This window comes from Micropterus salmoides, unplaced genomic scaffold (assembly GCF_014851395.1).
Source record: "Micropterus salmoides isolate LMB-PRFRI ecotype aquatic unplaced genomic scaffold, ASM1485139v1 Ms_hic_scaffold_14, whole genome shotgun sequence".
Classification (NCBI taxonomy): Eukaryota; Metazoa; Chordata; class Actinopteri; order Centrarchiformes; family Centrarchidae; genus Micropterus; species Micropterus salmoides.
Genome location: NW_024040485.1, coordinates 31803985 through 31822438, shown reverse-complemented (window position 1 = coordinate 31822438; position 18454 = coordinate 31803985). Strand labels below are relative to the sequence as shown.

At 41.6% G+C, this 18454-nt stretch overlaps 1 pseudogene; it reads right to left on the bottom strand.

Moving 5' to 3' along the window:
- Positions 1–4616: 4616 nt before the first annotated feature.
- Positions 4617–6277, bottom strand: LOC119902706 (annotated as a pseudogene).
- Positions 6278–18454: the final 12177 nt, after the last annotated feature.

The window sequence follows — 18454 nt, the reverse complement described above, 5'->3', positions numbered from 1 at the left end:
TTTCTCTTGTTGTTTGGAAGCCTTTTTTCCACTGAGCCCTCCACCCACACAGAGTTGAACTGAGCCCAGAGACCAACAATGACGACCCACCTGGAGGTCACGTCCATGGACTTTATTTATGGGGATTTTAGCCATCAAAGGTGAACTTTACAGTTTACACTTGGTGTTGATGAGAGCCAACAAGTCCTCATACAAACATGACTAAAGGCTTCTTTGTCAGAGCCGGAAACAGAAACACATTTCATCACAACCCATCCAATAGTTGTTGAGGTATTTCAGGAAGGGCTTGGTAACAGGAGCTGAAGCAGCAGCGGCAGTAAAAGGCCTCATAAGTGAAGCAGTGCATTGTTGTAGCCACTAGAGAGCAGCAGTACTCCCAAATACACACTACATACTAGTATTATGCTCCAATAATTATATTATACTCCATTTTAATGATATTATACTACATACCAATTTTGTATTCTGTACTGTATGGCTGTGCCATGGGCTCACCAGTATCACCTATTGTGGCTAACATCTACATGGAAGGTGGAGAACAAAGCCCTGAACTCCTTCAGAGGAACAGCACCGAGCCACTGGTACAGGTATGTGGATGACACGTGTCAAAATTAAAACCCAGGAAGTGCAAACCTTCACAGAACACATCGACTCTGTGGACAGTAACATCAAGTTCACACGAGAAGATGTCCACAACAGTTTACAGGAAACCCACAAACATGGACCAATACCTACTTTTTGATTCCAACCACCCACTGGAACACGAGCTAGTTGTCATAGACAGATACTGGTCCACCCCAAAGACCACATACCCAAACACATGAAAAGCAATCTAGTGTATGCGGTCCAATGCAGTGAGGAATGCACAGACCTGTACGTTGGGGAAACTAAACAACCACTACACAAACTCTTCAGGTCAAGACTCAGCAGTTTACTTACACCTGAAGGACAGAGGACACTCGTTTGAGGACCACCAGGTGCACATTTAAGACAGAGAGGACGATCTTTTGAAAGAGGTGTCAAGGAAGCCATTTACACAGGGGTGGAGAAACCGTCTCTGAACAGAGGAGGGGGCCTAAACCACCACTTACAATGCTGTCCTTTCAGCACTTCATAGGAAAAAAACAAACGTAACCTCTTGGCCTCAGGTGAAGACACCAGGAGCACTAACGAAACAGTATCAAGTATCTTCAACAAAGTCCAATTGGCTTGTGATTTTATCCTTCCTTGGAAAACTATTTACTGGACGAGAAACTTAATAATAATTGTATCAATTATTTATTTTCAGTCTGCACCACTACTACCTTTACCGTCTGTATTACTGTGTGGATATTCAGTTGGCTGTAATGAAGTATTAAACTGTAGTATTTATACTTCTACTTCAGTAAGATATATACACTGTAGCATTTCTACGTTTACTTAAGATTTTACATTGAAATATTTCTCTTGGTAAGATTTTAAATGTAGCTAGAACAGAGGAAATATAATCTTTTGTCCTGGTTTTTGTCTGAACACGTGCTGCAGCATTCTGGATCAGCTGGAGACTCTTATGGGACTTGATGCTTCATGATAAGGAATTGCAATAATCCAGGCTAGTAGTAACAAATGTGTGGAGTAGTTTTTCTGCATCATTTTTAGACAGGATGTTCCTGATTTTTGCAATATCACGTAGGTGAAAAAAGACATTCCTTGAAATTTGTTTAATGCGAGACTTAAACGACATGTCCTGATCAAAGATAACTCAGAGATTCCTCACAGTGGTGCTGGAGGCCAGGGCAATGCCATCCAGAGAAACTCTATCTTTAGATAATGCGTCCTTGGGCCCTAGAACAATAACTTAGTTTAACATTAGAAAATTACAGGTCATCCAGGTTTTAACATCCTGAAGGCATATTTGGTGTGTAGCTAACTGATTAGTTTCATCTGGCTTGATCGATAGATATAACTGAGTATCATCTGCATAATGATAAAGGTTTATGGAGTGTTTCTTGATAATATTGCCTAAAGGAAGCAGATATAAGGTGAACAGGATTGGTCCGAGCACAGATCCTTGTGGGACTCCATGACTAACATTGGCGTGCATGGAGGACTCAAATATGATTAATGATTCTGGAAACTAAAAACATGTTTATGAGCAGGAGATACACAAAAAATGGAGGCTGAAACTATTTTATACATTAACGTTTGTGTTAAACCATCAACCTTGTGATAACTGTTTCCTGCTGATAGAGTACATCAATTAGTCACATGACTTATCACCTTAATATAAAGTATCCAGATTAACATTGAGTCCCAGCTCCTCACGTCCTCATGTTGAAGGGTCCTTGGGCAACACACTGAACAGCTCCTGAACATTTACCATTTTATATAAAGAAACCTGAAACAGCAGCACGATGTACTGGAGTTACTGGATTAATGTGGAAGATTAAATCTGTGTTATCGGTCATAACATCCTAAAAGGAACGTCAGGATTAAACATCTGAAGAAGAAGAAGAAGAAGAGAGCACTGCACCACTTCCTGTTTTCTTGTTAAGTTTTTATTATGCTTAAAAAAGAAAATTAAAAGACAGAGGAGGTGGTGATCAAAGAAAAAGAAAAAAATATATTCAAATATCTTTATACTTTTCTATTCATATATGATTAACAATGCAAAGAAAATAATTCCCGTAGTAGTAGTGCTTAAGTAAAGTTCAATATAGACTTTTATTATAACAAAATAGGCAGTTTACCGAGGGTTAAATATCTGTCAAAATCTCATTGTACAATAACCGTCTGCGTGTTCGGGACACACCTGCGGACACCTGGAGGCGGCCGCTCGTCTGCAGGTTCACGACTCACGTCGCATGATCGACATCGCTTTTAATGGTAAGACACTGACGGACGTCTGGCGGGTTCGAACTCGCGGCGTAGAGGGCGCCGCTCCGAACCACACGACCCCAAACACACTGATGATGATAAAATCTGTTTAAAATCAGCTGATCTGTAAAAACATCTGGTCTCAGCAGGTCGATCTGTCTTTCAAACTTAAACATTTGGAATTTTTTCAATGATTTTTTATAATTACGAGATAAAATCGTTATGTCATGAGAGAGAAGAAAATTTTATAATTACAAGAAAAGTGCCAGTTTTCTCACATTGTTTTCTCATTTTTTTTGTGATTATGAAATAAATAACCTATATTTCTCTATAACTTTTGGTTTGCTTGTGATAAAATACTTTTCCTTTTATTACTTTATTCTGATTATAAAGTTGTTTTCTATAAATTAAAAATATTTATGTAAATGTTTACTCAGATATTTACTTATCATTACACAAAAACAATGTTATAATTACAAGAAAACACATATCAAATTTTTCCGTAAATATGAAAAAATCACTTTTTTCTCAGTAATTTTTGGTTTGCTTGTGATTATAAGATACTTTTCCTATTATGTCTTACTTCTAATTATAACATTTGTTATCTCTTAATAAATATTTTTGTACTTCTTTATGTATTCATATAATTGTATTTCATTACTTCAAGAAAACAATCTCTTGATTTTTCTTGATAGACAATATTCTTTACTTTTACTTTAATTATGATTTTTTTGCTATCAGGAAAGGTTTCTCATTATCATGTTTTCTTAAGACAATAAATTTGTGGTAAATGTCTCCAGTCTTTCTTTGTCTTTGGTGAATACAGAGTCCTTCTGAAAAACGCGTTTATTTCTCTTGACGAGCGCAAAACTCTCTCTTGTTCTCCTCTTTCTTAGTAAAACAGTGAGTAAAACAATATCGTGAAATATTCTCCTTTTGTTTTGTTTTGTTTTTTTAAAGAAACTGACTCGTTTACAGACAGAACGACTTGAGGAGGTTATAGGCTATAGATGTTTTTCAGTGTAGGTAGAATTACGATGCCGTGACCTCTGACCTCTTCAAATGGGGGTAAAGCTAAATGTCTAAAATCTAAATGAATGAACTGAAAACAAGCTGAAATGTAATCTTTAAAAACACCCAGACGTCAGTGTGAAGCCCCACAGCGCCCCCTAGCAGCAGAGCAGGAACCCTGCAGAGCGTCCCGACAAACGTCCTGCAGCAGCGAGGAGCAGAAAGAGTTAAACTAAACGACTCGTGTACAAAAAAAAAGAGTAAAAGTGATCAAATGAGCAGAACAGAAGAAGAAAAGCTGTGACGTCAGACGCTGAGGTGAAAGGGCTGATGGGAAATAAACGGGGTATTAAATGACATGCTGTTAAAGCTCAAACGTGCAAAGTTTTGCTTTTTTGTGTCTCCGCCTTCCTCTGGACCGACAGACGCTGCCTGAGACTGAAACTCCATCCGTCCGTCGCCGCTCACCTTACAAGACCAAAAAAAAGGGAGAAAAACCCACAAAACAAAAACAAACTAAAGATAAAATCGTACGTGTCTTCCCGCCACTTTGGTGGACTCGTCTTCTTCCCGTCCTGGTTAGTTCTCCTCCCTTAAACATTAAGGAGCTGTACCGTGTCGAGTGTGGTGTCGGCAGACTTCCTGTGTGCTTTACTCTGCTGGTCAGGAAACCCAACATGGAGTCTTATCAGGCAAAAAAATTGAAAAGAAAACATCACTCTGGTCAGCCGCTGTGTCGAGACGTGGGGGGGGTAAGGCTGCCGTCTGCAGGTCGACTTTTCAAAATAAAACAAAGTGAATCTAAAGAGAGGAGCGATGGAGCGGACAGCGTTTTGATCCTCATAACTTCTCCTTGGACTGGACCCAGATGAACGGACCCGACTGCTCCTCGATGATCTGCTTCACCTGATCGTAGATCTCCTCCAGAGTGTCGCCCTGAACGATGGCTGAAAGGACCACAAACAACCCAGAGTTAACGATGAATAACGATGAAAGAAGGTGATCATCTAGTCTTAAAGAGAATTTTTTTTCCAACCTTAAAGAGTAATTTCTTAATTTTTATGATGGGGACACAAGGTTCTGTTTGGTGTCCTGTACACGAGCTCTGTGGGCTGCAGGGGGCGCCGTCTCACCTGTGAAATGCTCGGTGAACTCCTGCTCCAGCTTGGTGGCTCTGTCGAAGGTTTTCCTGCCCTGCTCCTCCGTCAGACGCTTGTTCATCTCCCTGCGGGACCAAAGATCACACCGAGGTCACGCCACCTTTACTCCTCCCAGTTTAGCGCCAGCAGCAGAGTAATAAAACACCAACGAAGAAAAGCACAAAGCTCCTGCTGTTTGACTCACATGATGTTCTCCACAGATTTGGGTTTGATGAAGATGGCGATGGGGTGAAGCTGAGCCAGCTGCAGTCTCTTGATGGCGTTCCCCGACACGTCCAGGATGCAGTGTTTACCCTGAGAACCACAGAAGAAGAACATTTCTGTTAATTCAGACAATGAGTTTCTGAACTAATGGTTTTCTGTTTCCTCTGAGTCCTTGTGTCTCGTCCCTTTTAGATCAAATAGTTCCAGATACTGAAGGAACTAAACCAGGAGCCAAACCAGGAACTAGTCGCTTGTTTTCACCGCAGGAACCCAGGAGCCGTTTCAGGAACTCCAGAACCTGACCTGTGTTTCCAGCAGAGGAACCAGGGGCCACATTTAGCTCCTCAGGGGCGGGGTTTGGAGGGCTGAATGTCACTGATTGGTCAAACATTAACCTCGGAACCTCCTGGATATTTTCTGTGCGCACGACCTTTGTTTTACAAAATGTCTCCGTCACAAATGATGTAATTAAGGCAAAATACTGGAAGTGAAATAAAGACTTCAGCGGACGAGAGCCCCGCATTTCTACTAACTAACTATTAACTATTTAACCGGTGTAAAAAGAGAGAGGTGGTAGTTTTATGGGGGTTATCTTCTAAACCCAGCAGGTCGTCGACAGCAGACAGGATCTCCGGGTCTCTGTTCAGTAAACACAAGCAGCAGCATCACTCTGTGCTTTGTCTCTCTGTGGGACTGAACACCGGACACTATCTGCAGCAGCATCGAGACCTGTGTTTGAACCAAATCTGGTCTCTGGCTGAGGTGCAGCTGAAGTTCCTGCGGTGGAAACCGTCAGCAGGGTCGGTACCTTCTCGGCCACCTCTCGGACCGACTGTACGCTGGTTCCATACAGGCGGTTGTTGGTCCTGGATGTCCTTCTCCATCTGCTCTCTGGACACCACAAAGTGATAATCTCTGCCGTCCACCTCGTAGTCCCGCTTCGGCCGGGTCGTATCTGAGAGAGGGGGAACAAGAACGAGGTCCTGATCAGAGAGATCATCAGATACCTGACCGAGAACACGACCCAACATGCCGTCATCGCTTTGAACTGGGTCCTACGTCTGAAGGGGACACCTGAAGAGAAATCATGAATGTTTCCGGCTGCAGAACACATTTAGTTTAGTTTAGCTTTCACTGATGTGTGTTTACAGCATGTGCTGCCTACTTTCTACTCTCACGTCACTCTGTAGCTCTCTGAATCTGTATGAAAGTGATTTCTTACAAATAAAAGTGAACGATCAGTCAGCGCTGAGAAAGTGTTTCAGTTCCATCCACTGTGGGAATCACAAGTGGGACCTTTAAATAAAATAATATAACAGAGTCTGATCAGTTGTGTCTAAAAGTCAAAACAACAACTCCGCCATGTTTGTAGTTCTTCTGTAAATCGAAGCAGTTCAAGTCCAGTGAAAAACTTTAAATGGCACCAAAGTCAGCAGCAAACTGTCAAAATAAAAACAACGTTTACGTCACCAAAACAGACATTTTCAGATCTAAAATTAACAATTAAATGAAGGACTTTAGTTCATTATTTCACTGTAGGATCAACTGATGTCCAGCTGCTCTGTCTTCCTTCTTTAATATTATTTATAATAAATATGATCCAGTCCAAATAAAGCAGCTGAGCACCTTGGAGCAGCCTGTTAATACAGCCTGTTTTAGCTTCTCTGCATTGGCTTCCAGTAAAATCCAGAATAGAATTTAAAATCCTTCTTCTCACCTACAAAGCTCTTAATGGTCAGGCACCATCTTATCTTAAAGAGCTCATAGTACCTTACTACCCCACCAGAGCACTGCGCTCCCACAATGCACCTGTGGTTCCTAGAGTCCCCAAAAGTAGACCGGGAGCCAGAGCGTTCAGCTATCAAGCTCCTCTCCTGTGGAACCAGGTTCCAGTTTGGGTTCAGGAGGCAGACACCGTCTCCACATTTAAGGGTGGCTGACCGCCCTGAGTCACGGTTCTGTTTGTGGTCTCTACCTCCTAAAAGGGAGTTTCTACTTGTCTCTGTCTCTGAGTGCTGCTCACTGTGGGAACTGTTGGATCTGTTAATAATATCACACAGAGGACGGTCCTGATCTGATCTGTGTGAAACGTGCAGTGAGATAACTTCTGTTATGAACTGATACAGTATATATCAGGTTTTACAGCTGGTTCTAAGGTTCCTGGGTTTGAAGATAAATCTGGACCAGCTGAGGGCAGCAGATGATGGATTTAGTCTCTAATAATCAGAGTTTGATCATTAAAGAAGCTCATGAAGTCGTTCCTACTGAGGGCTATAGGAATACATGTGACTCTCTGTCAGCCTGGCTACAGTGCTGAAAAGAGACTTATTCTGATTTTCCTCCATTAATGACAAGTAACAGGCTGCTTAATCAATCTATAGGAAATCAATCAGCAACTATTTTGATAATGGATTTGAGAATTTGCTGCTTTTCTTGTTCTGACAGTAAATTACAGTGAACTGAATATTTTGACTCATCGAGACGTTTGATGATCAATTAGCTGAAACAGATTAACTGATAATCAAAGTCAGTTAGTTACAGCCCATAAGTAGAAGTCTTATTAGTATTAGTAGCAGCAGCCACAGTAGTAGTAGTACTGCCTGGTAGTAGTAGTTTTAGTAGTAGAGGCCTTGTGTGTGAGTCAGTGTGTTGTTGCAGACACTAGAGGGCAGCAGTGTGAAGGATTTGTTCTACACAGTAACAGCAGTACAGTAGTCGCAGCAGTATTAGTATTAATAGCAGTAGTAGTAGTATCAGGTGGAGACGCAGTGTGTTGTTGCAGACACTAGAGGGCAGCAGTGCGACAGTTATAATCCTGACAGCATGCAGAACTTTTTTATGGAGACATTTTGACACGTGACAGCAGGAAAACTTGTGTTTGTCATTAATAACAAGATTAACTGTGTCTGTTGTACTATTATATATTCTCTCCTCAGATTCTTCTTCCTCCTCATTAATGTGCAGCAGGATGTTGCTGCTGTAGTTGTTGAGCTGCAGCTCATTCTGAACTGTTTAGTATCAGACTGCAGCTGATGATTCTTTTCATTCTGGATCAACCTGCTGATTATTTCCTCCACTTCATCTTTGCTGTTTAAGTTTAGTGATCTAGTGACATTTGATATTGCACACATACAGACAGCGGTTCAAAGTAACCGTGGACATTTACTCAAGTACTGGACTGAAGTACACATTAGAGGTACTTTACCACTTTCTGCTACTTTATATTTCTACTCCACTACAATTCAGAGGGAAACATTTTACTTTCTATTAAGAATAACAAAGTGAAACATCATGTATCTTTAATGAAGAGACTGAACAACAGAACACTAAATAAAGATGTGATGCTGTGTGTGGAAAAGGTTTCATGTGTCGTAGAAATGAAATGATGAAATGTGAGGGGACGTTTAAGGGTTAAAGTCACAGTTTGTACTTTTGTATTTTCATCCCAGCTGTTAAACAACAGATAACAGTCTGTGTTACTAAATTCAGCACCAACCTGAATGTGTTTGTGCTAACAGGAATGTTTGTTTGTATTTCTGCATCATCGTGAGCCAGATTTTTTATCTGCTGTCAGATTCAAATCAAGACGAAGAAACTTCTCAGTGAATCAGTTCAGAGAAACAGAGAAGTCTGGGAAACAAGAAGCATTTAGAAACAACGTTAAAATAATGAGAAGAACAGAAAGATAAATAGTGTCAGTAAGAAATGAATCTGCTGGCTGACAGTAACCTTCATCTTCTTTTTCAACAACAGACATTTGAAGATTGAACACAAACAGGATTTTGGAGAATGAAGGTCTCAGTGTGACGAACCACACAATGAAAACAAGAAGCTGGTTCCACTTTTTATACTAGAGAGACACAACTACATGTTCCTGCCTTGAACTGATGATTTTCACTGTTAGAATCAGCCGAGTTTGTAGTTTTCCTTCTTTCTAATGTAGCTGTAGTGATTTGAAATAGTTCAATAGAGGAGATGAACTGTAATAAAGCAGAATGAGCTCCGACTCAGCAGAAAACCACACAGCAGCTTCAGCTGAGCTGTCAATCAGCAGCAGCAGCCTTATCTGTCCGCCGCAGGGGCTGATGGGAGGTCTGAGGACCCGTTAGAAACCACGCGGCCCTCGTCTGATCTCACAGCTCGTCCTTGTTTGGCCTCAGCTGCATCAGAGCGCCACTTCTCCCCAGGTTCACCAGAGGAAACACCACTGCACACAATGCTTTTCCTCCCAGCTGCTGCTCTGTGCTGTCTGTGTTCAGGTGAGTGTTTCCAGCCAATCAGGAGCCAGCAAACTCCACCTGGAACAAACACTGTCACACTGACCTTCATCTATCTGTCTGTGTCTCTACAGCGCTGGTTGCCATGGCAGCAGACCTGATTCAGGATTTAACATGGACCAGGAGAGTTGAAACTGTTTCCTTCAGCTGTCGAGAAACTGACCAGTGTGACTGATGAAGTATTCTGGTACCAGAAGAAAGACACAGAACATTCACAGTGATTCTAGATATAGAAATATGGTGACATAGATTCAAGCTACAGCATCATCCTCAGAAGATGATTTCTCAGCTGTGAATAATCAGAACGGCTGGAGTTGCAGATCCAAAAGTTACCATCTCTCATTCAGCCACCTACTACTGCTCCTGTTGAAGTGTGCCCACAGTGAGAAATGATCCGTGCAGCCTGAACAAAAAGCAGCAGATGTCAAACAGTGTTTGTGACAGGAAGAGAGCAGTAAACCACAGCCCAGGTTCACATATTTCACCTCCATCTCAGCCAGAGTCACAAACATACTGAGCTGAGGGATTTCTTTAATATTCTATTGATTTCTATTTGATCAGATATTCCAGCAGGTTTCTTGTTGTTCCACACAGTGAGGACAAACTAGCAGCACAGAAGCACAATGAGCAAACAAGATAAAGAGGAAACTAAATAAAAATATAATCCTGATTCACTTTTTAAAGTAAATGATATATAATAGATAAAGTTTCCAGCCAGATGTTCCAGATGCAGATTAAAGTCGTCCTCTTTGTTCTGCTGCTGGAATAAAGTCCATTCCTCCCTCACAATACTAATCTGCTCTGAATGAAAACCCTTCCAGCAGCACTTGTTGTTTAACAGCTTTCAGTAGATTTCAGCAGATCATTTCACTTTCTTCCATTTTAAAAGCCAAATCTTGGACACATGTCAGGTCAGGATGTTGCCCTTCTAGCAGCGGCTTATTAGGACGCTGGTTCTGTTGCCAGGTTTCCATAAATGTCCTGTGGATGTTTCTGCTTCCCAGAGGATGAATCCTAACATTTATGGTGACCTCCTGACCTTTCCTCTAGCGCCACCATCAGGACAACAGTTTCTCTACACCAACACTTCAGCATCTTCAAAGTTAACGGCTTGATTTTTGATCAACTCACTGAAAACTTTATCTGGAATATTTACTGACACACTGTAAACCGTTTTACTCTCCCTGCGAGTTTGCTTCCTACTTTCTGCTCGGTGTTTATATTCCACCGCAGGCCAACGTGCACGACGCACAGCGCACGCTGGCCGACCAGATACTGCGAGTAGAGCGACTAACCTGGACTCCCTTTTTATTGTTCTTGGTGACTTTAAGGAAGGAAACCTCAGCCATGAACTCCCCAAATACAGTCAGTTTGTTAAATGAGACCAGACATTCTGGATCACTCAAGTCCAGGATTAGCAAGGCGTCCCCCTTGGACTCTGCGTTGTGTTTCTAACATGTGGTGGGGAGAGAAGAAAACAGAGGTGGGTAGTAAAGAGTTACATTTACTCTATTAATTGAGTAGATTTTTACAGAAAAGTTTTACTCCACTACATTTGAGACATTCATTGCACTACTTCCCTATTTATTTATTTAGCATTCCAACCGTGTGCCATGGCGCTGTTGGTCCTGCAGTTACCACCACAGGCTCTTTGGTTTGCTTGTTCCTGTGTTTTTGACGTGTCACATCTGCTTATTAGTTTCTCAATGTCCTTGTTTATTCCAGGCCAGAAAACTGTGTCTCTCGCCCGTCTTTTGCATTTCTCGACACCAAGATGACCTTCATGGATCCCGTGTAGTATGTCCTGTCTCATCTTTTCTGGAATAACAATGATGTGGTAGAACTGTGGACAGGATCCCACAGGCCATCCATTTTTCATGTTCTCAATGACTCACTGCAGCTCCGTATCTTTTGAAGTTTCATGAGCTATTTGTCTGGACTTTTCATCTGACACAGGAAGTGCAGAAGACACCATGTTCACGTGATCTTGAACGTCCTCTGCAAATCTGCAATTATCAGGTGGAGATCAGCTCAAAGTCATATCTCTGCTTTTTCATCATCAAACGCTGAATCCTTGGCGACATCTCGCTCAGATTCTTTTTGACCATGGCGACTAGCGGGCGATGGTCTGTTTCCACCGTGAAAGATGGTAGGTCATAAATGTAGCTGTGGAACCGCTCCAGGCCAAACACAAGTCCCAGGCATTCTTTTTCTATTTGAGCGTATCTACACTCAGTCTCTGTCATGGATCTGGATGCATAGGCTACTGGTTTCCAGTGCTCACCTTCAGCTCGTAAAAGTACTGCACCAATCCCGTTCTTTGAGGCGTCTGTCGACACTTTGATCCTCTTCGCCGGGTCGTAGAATGCCAATACAGGTGCAGTTGTCGGGGTTTCTCTGAGCTTTTGCCGTTCATGCTGAGAGATTCTGATAGCATGATTTGTGTATTACTCAGGGGAACCACTAGTATTGTGTTTTCTTATATTGATCTCGGATGTATTTTATAGGTAGAAGTTTATATGTTGCTTTATCATTTATTAAACTCGACCTGATTTGTGTGTTTTTTGGAGAGGTGCAGAAACAGGGGGTCTCTGCATGATCAGATAAGGACACTTACTTAGCACCAATGGGTGAGGGGTGGTTTGGAATGTGGTACAAAACATCTCTTCTCATCTCATGGCTACGTATAATTTTAATACAGTTATGAAAATTAATATTTCCGGGAATATTAATTTATGACTTGAAACTAGGAGCACCACCTAAAGATTTGCTTGTCCGCCCAAAGCTTTAGGTCCTTGAGTAAAGCCTGAGAATTACACAAATTTCCGGTAATTCATTAGTTGTTACTGGTTCCGTTATTCTGAAATCGTAAACTCTAGTCAATCAGTCAGTCTCAAATCTGAGGGTGAGTTCTATACAGGGACTCTAGATTCTTAATAACACACACACAACATCACTGTGCTCAAGGTGAATTGATTAACTAACTAAAGAGAGTACAATAGTGGTATTATTACAGGGACAACAGTCAATATGACACCCAGGAGGTAATGAACAGGGTGGCCTACGTAAAGCTCGATTGGATTTCAGTTTATATTGTAGAGGGAGAGAATTCTACGAGTATGAGGGAACGAATGACCGAAATTAGGTTGCAGATTTAGTTTGACTAATCTAAGGGTTTATTGACTGTGGATGGAGCCACTAGAGAACACCAACGAGTCACAGAGTGTGGTTTGTTTTGCCCTACCGTTGCCGCAGGTCCCGTAGCGAGGCTCGACTGCCGGTTGGCTCGTGGAGTCGGTTCTGGCCCGACCCCAGTGGCTTTTTCGAGTTGAGTTCGAAACCGGTGGATTTGTTCCGGAGTCCTTTGTGGGAAGCGCTTGCAGCAACGGGCCGTCAGCCAAGGCTTTTACTCTGATCTCAGTTCGTTTGGTGTCGCTATAGCGGAGCCCACTCAGGGTTCTGTCGTCAGAGCCGTGGTTTCATTTATTCAAGGCCATAAATGAAGGCTTCTGAGTTTCTGGTCCAAAGTTGTTCAACAACGATCGGATGAGGTTGCAACAACAAAATCAAATAAACACACATTCGTGAATATCGGCTGTTTAATGTTGCTGAGATTAAACAGGCAGCTCCAAACAAAAAATCAAAAATCAAATCTCCCGCTAAGAAAATTGGGATTCAGGGTCGTAGCTTTCTCAGCTCGTCTGAAGAAAATTTAAGTACGAAACGGAAAAAGATCGGAATTTCAAAAAGTAAAGGAAGTTAAGAGAGCGTATAGGTTTAGTTTCAAGAGAGTTTTTTAGAGAAGAGGTGAGCCAGAAGACAACAAGGCCCTTTTATTTGACTTCATTAGGTAGTGGTGACGTCAATTTGGGAGTGGGTCTCAGGGGAAGTCACCCCAAAGGTGTTAACTTTCTTTTGGGATACTTTGCGCGTATTTCCCTTTAATCTCACTTGCCTGGCAGATCTTGACGGCCCCTTCCAGCGTCAGCTCCGTTTCCCGCAGTAGCCTTTCCTCCACACCAAACACGACCTGGTCTCGGAGCATGGAGTCCTTCAGTGTAGCAAAGTTGCATGACTGTGCTTTGAGCTTCAAGTCGCTCAGAAAGCTATCAAAGGGTTCACGCTGCTGCTGCACTCGGGAACGAAAAACATATCTCTCGTATGTCTCGTTCTTTTTTGGAGAGCAGTGGGCATCAAACTTTTCCAGCACTTTATCAAGTTTGTCTTTGTCATCTTCACTGTCGTATACGAAGGTATTACACACTTCTATGGCTTGAGGGCCTGCTATTGTTAGCAGTAACGCTACCTTCCTTGCATCAGACTTCGTCTCTAGACCCATGATTTACAGCTGAAATTGCTGCTTGAAGATGCGCCAATTGCTGTCGACATTCCCCGTTAGTTTCAAATTCTCGCGTCGGCATGTCCCCCTTCATCATCGTCACTGATCAGGAGGGAGGCCCCTTTCTGCAGATTGGTTGTGAAGGCGGTGGAGCTCTGGTGACCCCTTTCCTCCGGTGCACAAGCATCGCATCAAAGTTTGTTTTTTTACCCACCAACAACTTCAGCTTCACCAAAAGGAACGTCAGTGTCACTGAGTTAAATTTCTTTTTGTAGCTTCTCTGTCAGACGAGCAGACGAGGAACGGGAAAAAGCCTCGGCAGTCCCGATGCACTCGGAGACGTCACGCTGGGAGCCCCATGACCGAAGCCGCCGCGCCGACTCAGCGACCGCCGGGCCGCTACCGTTCTAGCAACGCCGATAGGATCAGAGTAGTTTCACTCATGGTTTCAGCCCTGCCACGCCCAGAGGCGTTCCCATAGTGTCGTCACCGACGCAGTTCGAGTTCCCTCGAAGGGGAACGAGGTAGTGCAAAGTCAACTTTATACCAAAAAACATTCAGTGCAAAAAAATTATCTAAAAACAATACAAATGTTTTTAATATTAAGATGTCTGTGAAGTTAAATAAAAATATTATGAACATAAAAATAAATCTAAGTTAATATAAGGGTAAAACTAAATAGAGCTAAAGTTTTATCCTGCACTATTTCCACAGAATAAATGCTCGGTACACAGCAAGCTGGCAAAAATTACAGCCAACACTTCAGAGCAAAACACGAGTGCTTCTTACTCAAACCCACACCAAAGTGTATCTTAATATCTTAATAACACAAAGATGAACAGATTAACTGGAGGGGGGTTACAGTGTCTGACTCAGTTGTGTTTCTCCATTCTGCCTCTCTGTCCTTCCTTTCAGACACATTCCCACCTCTCATTACCATTTCTCCACCTGTCCACCAGGTGTCCTCAGATGTTTCCATCTGTCTCAGTCACCTGACTCCCACATCCAGCCACTCTCCCCCGCACTGAGCTAACATCTTTCCCACCATTCCCATCACCTGACCTCCCCGCCCACCTGCTCACCTGTTCCTCATTTCCCTCACAAAGCTCAGTGTATAGTTTTTTGTCGAATCTCCTCCTTAGGTACGCTGTAGCCTATGCATAGCCACGTGTGGAGAATATTTCTTAAGGGGCTTTGTTGATGTGACAGGGAAAAGTAAGACAGCTCTAGCTTAGAGTAATTTAGCTGACCCCATAAGTGTTTTCTGACATTCTAGCTTTAGGTGTTTCTCACATGTACTTAGACTGATTAGTTAGAGACAGTAGCTCAGGCGTCAGGCTGGCAGATATCAGTGTTCTCTGGGAATCTTACAAGAATATTTACAAGAACTCACTGGCTCCACAGATCAGAGAACCACTCATGGATAGTGAGAGATTCCAATATGACGAAGCATTGGAGTCTAAACATCAGATAGATCAGTTGTAGGTGAAAGAAGACCTAATAGAGAAACCTACATGCACTGGGGGGAAGAAAGAAACATAAAAGGGACCACCAGATGTTCTCCTTCAGATTCGGTGTTGGCATTTGATGCTAACACCGGCTAACAAAGGCTTTACAATCTGTACAGCATACAGCACCGTCTATCCTTAAAGTCTTGATACAGATCAGAAATAATCTCTGTAAACAGATATCTGCATATGAATGTGTTGTGGTTTCTGTTTGTAGTCCGAATAGTATTGACCAATCAAATCTGAGCTGGTTTTGGTTGCATGCAGGTCAACAGTCTGTGTGGAGAGCAAATAAGGCAGAAACCATCGGCTATCATCTGATGAATATTTAACTTCAGATTAGCTTTTATATCAGATGACAGCTGATGGGCTCTCAGATTGCTTATCGGACTGTAAACAATGACAAGAGCACAGAAGAGGAAGTCTGGGCCTGGACATCTGCATCTTCTTCTGAAGAGTCAGAATCAAGTGAATTAATGAAGTGAATCCTCTGGGGACCAAGAATGTCTGAACAACAATGTCAATCCATCCATCCTTTGGTCCAGGTCCAGTCCATCTGGACCAGCAGACATCAGCATCCACAGAGCAACACTGCTAGTGTGTCTAAAAAGACAATGAAAGAAGAGACAGTCATGTTGATATGAACATTAGAGAAACACATCATGCAGCTGAAATATGATCCTGGTTCATCATCTGGACTCGTTCACCTCAGCTGACACATTCAGCAGCTGACAGGTTTTTGTATTACTCTGTTTCACTGTGGGAGAAATCATCTTTGGCTCTGGAACTAAACTGTATGTAACAGGTAAGAATAAACATTTATTTTCCTTCAGTTGTTTTATTGAACAAGTTAAAATGTGTTTTTAATGAGTTTCTGCTGCTTCAGGCTTCAAATATTAGTTTGTTCATAATTAGTAGAGTTCTTACAGCCGTGCAGCTATTGTTACATAAAAAGGTTCATAATTCCTGAAAAGATGTTTAAATCTCACTGCACAACTGAAGTTATTCTTTATTTTACACCAGCAAAACTGATTCATATGGAAAAAGTAAGATATTGACAAAGTTGTAAATATACAGTATTTGATCCTCTCAGTGAGTCAGCGCAGTCTATTGTTTTTGAAAAGACATTTACTATAAATATGTTGTACAGGACAATTTATTCATTTTAAATGATAAAATTTACATCACGACAGTCAGATACCGATAATATTGCAATAACTATAATTTATGTATTTATATGTGAAATAGAGTGATACAAAGTCGCTCACACAAATATATTTGCATTTTATACTTTTAATATAAATACAAATAGTTTGTGATGCTTTATAATTTAAATTATAAAACATGTTTTCAAAAGTATATGGTAGTAAAAATGATGTATCAGGTTCTTTATAATTTTAACATCACATTATTACATTATATTAAAAAGTAATCAGTCAATACTGAATCTTATTTAATATTATAAAGCTGTCTTTATTCACATTTAACATATTAAACAAAGACATTATTGATGTATTGATTAGTTGTTGAGTGGTTAAGTTCAGAAATTATAAATAATTTGAATTGACTTGACATTATTGAAATTATTTTATGTGAAGTAAATATGTAATTTGGTGTAATATGTATTTGATCATGTATCTGAACATATATGTAAATTGTGTTTTATATAGAATTTTTTTAATTTTAAAACTATGAAATTGCCGTTAAAATAAATATGATATATAATGTCTAAGTAAATGTAAAAGTATAACTAATTTAATGTGAACGTAAAAATACATTTATTAAAATGTTTATTAACCCTAATATATAAAACATTAAGTTTTTAAAGGGGATATTTCATAATTATATTATAAGAATCCAGCATATGTAGAACTGCTAAATAAGTAAAATTCTTTTCTTTCCTCATATAACATATTATTATTATTATTATACATGACATGTGTGATATGAAGGTGAATCCAGTCCATGTAGTGAACTGTGTGCTGTATTGATGAGGAGCTCAGTGATCAGAGTCCATGTAGTTTCCAGGATCAGACTGAATGCAGTGCTGGAAGCTGCTGTTGACTGTGTGAATGTGTGTCTGTGCTGCTTGTTGCTGCTGTCAAACTTCAGCTAAGCCGGTAGTGAAGCCCGTGGTGAGCGTGTACCCAGCAGCATCCAGAGCCCACCATGAGGGGAAGAGCTCCCTGCTGTGTGTGGCCTCAAACATGTTTCCTCCTGGTCCGCTTCTCCTGGAAAAGACGAAAGGTGAACGAGTCTCTGGAGGAGCAGGCACCTGCTGAGGAGGTGCAGGCACCTGCTGAGGAGGTGCAGCTGGAGCTCAGAGATTCGGGACGCACCGCCGCCATCAGAGTGATTGATTGGGACGCTCTCTCCACATATAAATACCGCTGCTACATCCAGCACGAGGGGGGGAAGTGAAGGCCCAAACAGAACAAGGTAATGAAGGCTTGGTGACTGTGTTCAGCAGAGATTCAGCTTCATGTGGAGACGCTGTCAAAGAGAGCAGAGGAGCAGAGGACTGACATTTCTTTCTGACTCCTTTTCTGTTTCAGAGGTTCCGGTGGCCTCCGTCCTCCAGAGAGAGCCAGCAGACCTGGCAGCTCTGCAGCAAGCTGACTGTAAGATCACCTGCTGCCTCTCTGCATAGACAGCTCCAATGTTCTGCTGCAGTTAGGGCTGCATGTAAAATCAACTAGTCCGACTTCAAACTCATAATAACCTGTTTCTTTTAATATGGACTTTCTGTTTGATCCTTGAGGGACTTTAATCGTTTAATTGTAGTTAGTTTGTGAATTACAAAGTTAATTGAAGCTCTCAACTTTAAAGAAGAAATCAGATTCTGTTTAGGGCCCTTAAAAAGTATGGTCGGGCCCTGAATCGTATTTAATAGAACCTTTGAGCTTTCATTCATTTGAAGCCGACCCGTCTTCATGTCGTCCCACCTGGAAGGTCCCAAGTATACTAATGATATTCTGATGTCTCTGTCTGTCTGTCAGTGTCCTTCCAGTCTCAGTGCAGGGTGAAGCTGCTCTGTGTCTGTACACAGTGCTGATAGTGAAGAGTCTGGTGTACTGCTGTGGACTCCCTCTGCTGTGA